This window comes from Cyprinus carpio, chromosome A6 (assembly GCF_018340385.1).
Source record: "Cyprinus carpio isolate SPL01 chromosome A6, ASM1834038v1, whole genome shotgun sequence".
Lineage (NCBI taxonomy): Eukaryota > Metazoa > Chordata > Actinopteri > Cypriniformes > Cyprinidae > Cyprinus > Cyprinus carpio.
Genome location: NC_056577.1, coordinates 30,833,802 through 30,841,737, shown reverse-complemented (window position 1 = coordinate 30,841,737; position 7,936 = coordinate 30,833,802). Strand labels below are relative to the sequence as shown.

The 7,936-nt window shown below is 38.1% G+C and overlaps 1 long non-coding RNA gene across 1 annotated transcript; it reads right to left on the bottom strand.

Annotated features, from left to right (window-relative positions):
• Nucleotides 1-1,031: 1,031 nt before the first annotated feature.
• LOC109089848 lies at nucleotides 1,032-7,278 on the bottom strand. Its single transcript, XR_002017867.2, has 3 exons — nucleotides 4,458-7,278; nucleotides 4,067-4,210; nucleotides 1,032-3,832 (listed from the first exon to the last, which is right to left on the bottom strand). It is a non-coding gene; the product is annotated as an uncharacterized LOC109089848 (long non-coding RNA).
• Between the last annotated feature and the right edge of the window lie 658 nt (nucleotides 7,279-7,936).

Here is a 7,936-nt window from a genome sequence, read left to right as displayed (position 1 = left end):
TTATTTATATACTTGTACTAGTTTTCACATAACGTGTAAACATTTTACTAGTTAGACTTTTTCCAAAATATTATTCCTGATTAAATGTATAATCAAGTGAAATATTATGAAGTTTTAATAACAATATACAATACAATACCATTCAAAAGCTTGATGTAAATAATATAAATGTAACAAATAAATGTAACTGTAACAAATGTAACAAACAATGCTGTTCTTTCAATTTATCCCCCCCTAAAAAACCAGCTCTTTTCAACATTATTAATAATAATAATAATAATAATAATAATAATAATATATATATATTTTTTTTTTTTGTAGAAAATAAGATTGTTAAAAGGATTCCTGAAGGATTGTGTGACTGGAGTAATGATGCAAAAAATTCAGTTTGAAAGTCAGCTTTGTTCCTAATAAACTGTTTAACTGCACTCACAAGTGAAATATTAAATTATGTTGTGGGATAATTAAATATATTCTAAATAAACTACAAACATAAAATTATATACATTTATTTTGTCCTCACATTCTTTCTTGTAACTCTTCTCTCTCAGTCACACAGCTGACTGAATGGCTCATTATGCAGCTCATTATGTGGGCCTTTGTCTTCTCAGGTGTGAATCACAATGATATTCATGATAGTTGACGCCTACTCACATATGACTTTTACCAACAAAAAGTGTCTTAGAAAATTTAAATCAATATATTGTTTTCTGTAAGTGAGTAAACAAGATGATTTTCACATTTAGAAAAAAAAAATGTAGCCTACAAGCTCCAGTTCTCAAAAGTCCTGGGAACCAATGTTCTGTATGTGTTTTATTGCCTTATTCAAGTGATTTAACATTTTTAGTTTTTCACTAACCACGCATAACATTTTTTTTTTCTCAAAAACACAATCATGTACATACATGCTGCTCACATATTATTATAGCCCAGTTTGTGCTGATTACAGTGAGATTAGACTTTAGCCATTTAGATGTTTATAAGAAACTGAAAAAAGCACAAATGTCAGGGCATGACAAAACTTCTCCAGGCCCCAAAAATACCCTTAGACTCCAGAGGGTTAATGCATTAACAAAAATGAACTAACAATGAACAAAATATTTTTACAGCATTTATTATATTTTGTTAATGTAAGCTAATACAAATGTTTATGTCCATCTCCTAAGATGAGATAATAAATATTTTAAACCTGACACTCTACTACACAGATGTACTGTACTGGTAATACAGTTTTATATAATTATTTCACAAATGCTTATAGATCATTAAAGGTTTTGGTAACACTTCACAACAAGGTCTCTTTTGTTAACATCTGTTAATGCATTAACTAACATGAACTAACAAAGAATGATATATTTTTACAGCATTTATTAATCTTTGTTAATGTTAGTTAATAAAAAGAATGTTCAAGCTAGTTTACAGTATATTAACTAATGTTAACAGATATAACTTTAAATTTTAATTTTAATTAATAATGTGTTATTAAGTTTTGAATTTAAGATTAACTAAGATTAATAAATTCTTCATGGTAACTTATATAGTTAATGTTAACAATTAAAACCTTATTCTAAAGTGTTACCAAATTTTAAGGGCCCAAGCCACTAAGGCGCAGGGCCCTCTTGTTTTCCTCAGGATTATTTTTATTAGGGCCCAAGCCACTAATGGCGCTTTTCCACTGTGTGGTACGACTCGGCTCGGCATGGCACGGTTCAGCTCGATTTGCATATCCACTGCAGCTTAGTACCGTTTTAGAGTGGGAGGGATTATTCACATGTCGTTTTGGTTGTGCCACCTCTACTGCTGTGACGTCATCGTAAATGCACCACAAACAAACACACAACAATGGAGCATATAGATGGAATGCTGTTCTTTATTCTCGGCATGTGAATGTTTTTAGCTGCAAGGCGAAGGACTTTGTTTCAAAAGAGGCTGATGGCAGCCAAACAAAACACAGCTAAGAAATACAAGAGAGTTTGGTAACACACAGTGTTACACAGTGTAACACACAGACGACAACAACAGGTTTGCTCGACAGTGCGCAAGGGTAATAATCTAAAAGTGCATCACTAGTCGCCACAACAGACCATCTGTTTGGACATTTAACCAAGCTTCAGAGTGGTGGGATGTGTTTAACAAACACTAAGTGGCTGGAGAACTTTAGAATGTCCGAAGAAACATTTGTCCACTTATGCAACAAATTGCGTCCAGTGATGGAGAGACAGGACACAAACTTCCACGTGTGTGTGTCTCTAAAGAAAAGAGTAGCCATCGCACTGTGAAAGTTTTCAACCAGCATTGAGTACAGAGGCGTTGGACATCTTTTTGGTGTAAGCATAACAACTGTGTGTCGGTGTGTTCAGGAGTTTTGTGAAGCACCTGAAATCCTGTCGGCACCAGAGCAAATTTGTTATCCAGATCAGGTAAAGTTTAAAGAAATAGATGCCTACTTTGATAACAGGTGGGGGCTCCCACACTGTATTGGTGTTATTGATGGATCACACATCCCAATCATAGCACCAGAGGAATATCACTGTGACTATTTCAACCATAAAGGCTGGCACTCTATCATCCTTCAAGGTGTTGTGGATGGAAAGGGACCTTTCTGAAATATTTTCACAGGACTGCCTGGAAGCCTCCATGATGCTCACGTTTTGAGACTGTCAAGTCAAGTCAAGTCACCTTTATTTATATAGTGCTTTAAACAAAACAGATTGTGTCAAAGCAACTGAACAACATTAATTGGGACTGTCAACTGTCAACACTGTGGGAGTTGGCAAGCCTTGGAAACAACATACCAGCTAACACCAGAAATATAGGTGGGATGACTGCTGGCTACTACATCCTAGGAGACTCTGCCTATCCCTTGCAGAACTTGCTCTTAAAACCATTCATTGACACTGGACACCTGGCAATAGAACAGCAGGTTTACAACATGAAAATCTGCAGAGCATGCGTAGTTGTTGAAAATGCCTTTGGTCAATTAAAAGGAAGATGGCGATGCCTTACGAAAAGAAATGACTGTGCTCTCAACCTTGTGAAATCCATGGTGCTGACATGTTGTGCTCTACACAACCTTTGTGAGAGTCATGGAGAAACCTATGAGAATGCTTGGGATTTACTTCCAGCAGCAGAGACCATGGTGGCAGTGCCACAGGCTGTAGAGAAGGAGGGCAGGGATGTTCGTGCAGGTCTGGTGCATTACGTGAATAGTTAACTATTCATGAGGCCTGTTATGTAAAGTGAATTTTCAATAAACTTTTTATGTCTTAGTTTGTATCATTATGGCATTAATCATTTGTCTTTATTAAGAGGTACATTACCTGCTCATAAAATATGAAATCTTTAATATAGTTATGAGGTACACTTGTTTGATTGTTTTTGTTTGTTTTTATTGAAGCAAAACACAAAGATAAAAATATAAACAAAACCTACTCAAAATATATATAAAATGCAAAAAGTATATGCATAAAGTAAGTTTAAATTACAATATAAAAAGCTAATTTTACCTTGTGCAAGAACTGTAAACAATTGTCTGATATATATAAAATTTAAGTGAAACTGTAAACAGCAAACTTTAAACAATGTGCAAATGTATGTAGTGCAAAACGTATATACAATAGACAAATACAACAAAAATTTATTTTAATGCTATCAAAGTACAAAAAAGGTGCATACGGTTCAAAAACACAACAATGTTTGGGCAGAGATTTCTATTCCCTTCTGCCTCCTTCTGCTGAATGTCTGCCACCTGCATTGCTCTTAACACCGCAAGATGTTCCTGATGGTGCAGGCTCCGTTTCCACTTACCAGGTCCAAAATGAAGAAAATAAAGCTGGAAATGGCAGTAATTCTTTTTAAATGAAGGTTTTTTTTTATTTATTTTTTTTTTTCTGTGGATTTGTATTAATTTAGGAAAGAACTTATCACATTAGCAGTAGCTACCAATAATGTATTTATGGTAAGCAACAGGAATTCATGACACACAGTATATAATGATATCTATCCTATATTGTGTTATCCTACATGTACATATTATGTTATATGAAATATAACATTTGTTTTATACCTGTGACCACACGCTGTGGTGTTGTCATGCAGCTGAAGGTTGATGGTGTTGGCGGTCGTGGTGGAGATGTTGCTAGCACTGGCTGGGAAGAGTTGTCGTCGTTGCATGGAATAGGTGCAAGTGAATTTATCGTGGACAATGAGTCTGAAATACAAAGTTTGTATAATTAGTTGGTAATGCACAAATTACTGCAACACAAATAAAACAGCAACAACAACTCCAGAACATCATGAACAATAGCACTACCGCTAACTGTTAGCTACTAGGACTTTGTGCTTTATTACCACGATTTTACAGTGAAATTGAAAAAATAAAATAGGAATTGATGGTCAATAAAGTCAGTAAAGTTAAGCTTTCAAGCATTATATTAAGTTAACATAACACAACGTACCGTCCTCAATCATGTTCTCCAACAATGGCATGCCTGGGCTCCCTCCCAACGCTCATTGGGCTACCTCCGTAGATTGCGTCCATTTGATCGAACCACTTCCACGATAGTCTGTTTGAACCACTCCAGCTGTTGTGGTCCTTTATGCTTCTGTAGTCGCTCTTCAGTTTTTTTAACTTGTCCCTACACTGTTTGTAGGTCTGGTGTTAGCCGTGAGCGGCCAAGAGCTGAACGACCTCCTGAAAAACTTTTTCATTCCACGTCGCCCCATCAAGCTCTCGCTGGATCCGCTCCTCGGCAATCAACGAGAGGAACATCTGTACTTCCTCAACAGACGACGAAAAAGCCATTTTTGGATGTTACAAAAAGGAGCGTTTGTTCAAACAAAAGTTGCATTCGATCCATCGCTGGCAGTGCTGATTTAAATGTAGCGGGATTTGTTGTGTCTCGTGTCGCAAGTTCAATGACGCAGTAGTGACGATTCTCTCCGGCCAATCTGTGATCACCAGAGTTTATGCGTCACATTTTGGTAATGGTACGGTTCGTTTGGAACCTCAGCTGAGGTGGTACTTAAAAAAGTACCAGGTACCAGGTACTGTACCCAGTGGAAAACCCCCCAAAAGGGAACCGAACCGAACCGCACCATGCCGTACCATGCAGTGGAAAAGCGCCATAAGGCGCAGGGCCCTATTGATGCCCTAAGGATTATTAGGGCCCAAGCCAGTAAGGCCTATTGATTTCCTTAGGATTATTAGGGCCCAAGCCCAAAGGGGAGAAGGGCCCTATTGTTTTTCTAAGGATTATTAGGACCCAAGCCAGTAAGGCGCAGGGCCCTCTTGTTTTTCTAAGAATTATTCTTATTAGGGCCCAAGCCACTAAGGCGCAGGGCCCTATTGTTTTTTTTTTTAGGATTATATATTATGGCCCAAGCCAGTAAGGCGCAGACCCCTATTGATTTCCTTAGGATGATTAGGGCCCAAGCCCAAAGGCGTGAAGGACCCTACTGTTTTTTTTAGGATTATTAGGGCCCAAGCCCGAAGGGGCGAAGGACCCTATTTTTTTCCTTAGGATTATTTTATTAGGGCCCAAGCCACTAAGGCGCAGGGCCCTATTGATTTCCTTAGGATTATTAGGGCCCAGGCCACTAAGGCACAGGGCCCTATTGTTCCCCTAAGGGTTATTAGGACCCAAGCCAGTAAGGCGCAGGGCCCTCTTGTTTTTCTAAGGATTATTCTTATTAGGGCCCAAGCCCGAAGTTGTGAAGGACCCTATTGTTTTTTTAGGATTATTAGGGCCCAAGCCCGAAGGGGCAAGGACCCTATTTTTTCCTTAGGATTATTTTATTAGGGCCCAGGCCACTAAGGCGCAGGGCCCTGTTGTTCCCCTAAGGATTATTAGGGCCCAAGCCACTAAGGCGCAGGGGCCTATTGTTCTTCTAAGGATTATTAGGGCCCAAGCCACTAAGATACAGGGCCCTCTTGTTTTTCTAAGGATCATTCTTCTTCTTATTAAGGTCCAAGCCTGTAAGGTTCAGGGCCCTATTGATTTCCTTAGGATTATTAGGGCCCAAGCCACTAACTGTGCGTTCACACCGCCGCCATCGAGAGCTCTGGCCGCGCTGCCAACAATGCTGTAGAAAGATTTGTGGATGCTTTGACATAGATCGAATGCTTATCTTGAATTTAAAGCAGCTGCAAAGCAAACAAGCTTGTTGATCTAGTGCAGACTAACCACAAGGAGGGTAACGTTATATGTTAACCTCATTAAATATTGTTGTGGAATACCACTCTTTAAAAATACTCTGATACAAGTAAAAGTCCTGCACTGAAAATGTTACTTAAGTATAATCAGGTATAAACATTACTTAATGCAAGTATAATCAGGACAATTGATTTAAAGGTTTAAAAGTGAACTGGGACTATAATACTATTATTTATGATATCATTAGGTTATTATTCCTATAACATCAATGAGCATCAGCAACTCGCCAGGAACACCAACAATCTCAGACACATTGGTCCACGCATCATTTTTTTTCATTTATGTCCCGGTATGCAAACAGAGACACGTCGTAGATTAATGGGAAACCCGCCACAGCAATAATCAGCCTCTTCTCCATTTTGCTTGGGAACTAATGTGGTCGGAACCAACGTTTACAGATCTGCGTTCTCTGGCATTCTCTCAAGCGGTTGACTTCTAGATTCCGATTCGTTGCCGCCGAACCGCGTCATAGCAGATTACCATAAACTTAACCTGATTTCAACTCTCCTCGATGCTCTCAATGGCCAAGTTGCGCTGCAACACTGCTCACCGCTTCTCGACGTCGGCTCACACTGAAAATGAATGACTTCCAGCCACTTTGACGCTCTCGAGGGCGGAGGTGTGAACGCGCGGTTAGGTGCAGGGCCCTCTTGTTTTTTAAGGATTCTTGTTCTTCTAATTATTATTTTTTTTCCTTTCAATCATCAGGGCTTTTTGGGGCCCTTAACATGCTAAAAGACTCTTGAAAACTGGCACACATGTTGGAATCTGCAGCCATTAGGACGCCACAGAGGCTGGGACCCAGGCGTGGCACAGGGGCTCTACACCGCCCCCTGGAACACAGTCAGAAAACCTGATGTATATCTCACACATACTTGCACAAATCCCTATGAAACTCTGTACACATGTAGATCTCACTGAACCGAACAACTTTCATGCTGCATGTCATAGGCTCCGCCCAACAGGAAGTTGGTTATTTATGGCTGTTTAAAAAACACATGCTCTGAAATTTGATATACTCCTCTGAGGATTTCCAACCGTTCACCACAATTTTTGAATATTTATCATGGGGATTTAATAATTTTTATTAAACTCTTTTTTGGCTCATTTCATCTGTAAAAGAAAACTGCCTAATAATTCTGCACACCTGAATTTAAGAAGTTTTTTATTATATTATATATTATATTATATATCACTCATAAATGATTAAATACAAAATTAATGGTAGTTATTAAGATTGATATGGTTTTGAATTGGTAAAATGTGCTTGGAAAAAAATGTTTTAAAACAATGTTTTAATGTTTAAGTTTGGAATATTAACTGACATTAATACATGCTACAGTAGGTAGACAACCAAAATGGGTAATACCGCCGCGCAGGGCCGCGGCGTTAACTGCAGGTCAGTCGCGTTAAAATCATTCGCGAAACTACTGCCAGGTGGTGCAAAGGGACGGATTGCGAACTGGATGTAATTGTAAAATGAGATAAAAGGAGGAAGTAAAACAAAAATAACATTATGATATAACATTGTAATATCTTTAAAAAAACATTAAAACATTTACAGTGAGTTCATTTCAAAATGTAGGATAGTCTTAATGTCTTAGTGTCTACAGTCTACTCATCAAAAATTAAAAGAAAGACCTTTACACAAAGGACCCAACTAAAGCAATATTAATAAAACATTCACAAAATATCATTAATATATATATATATACACATAT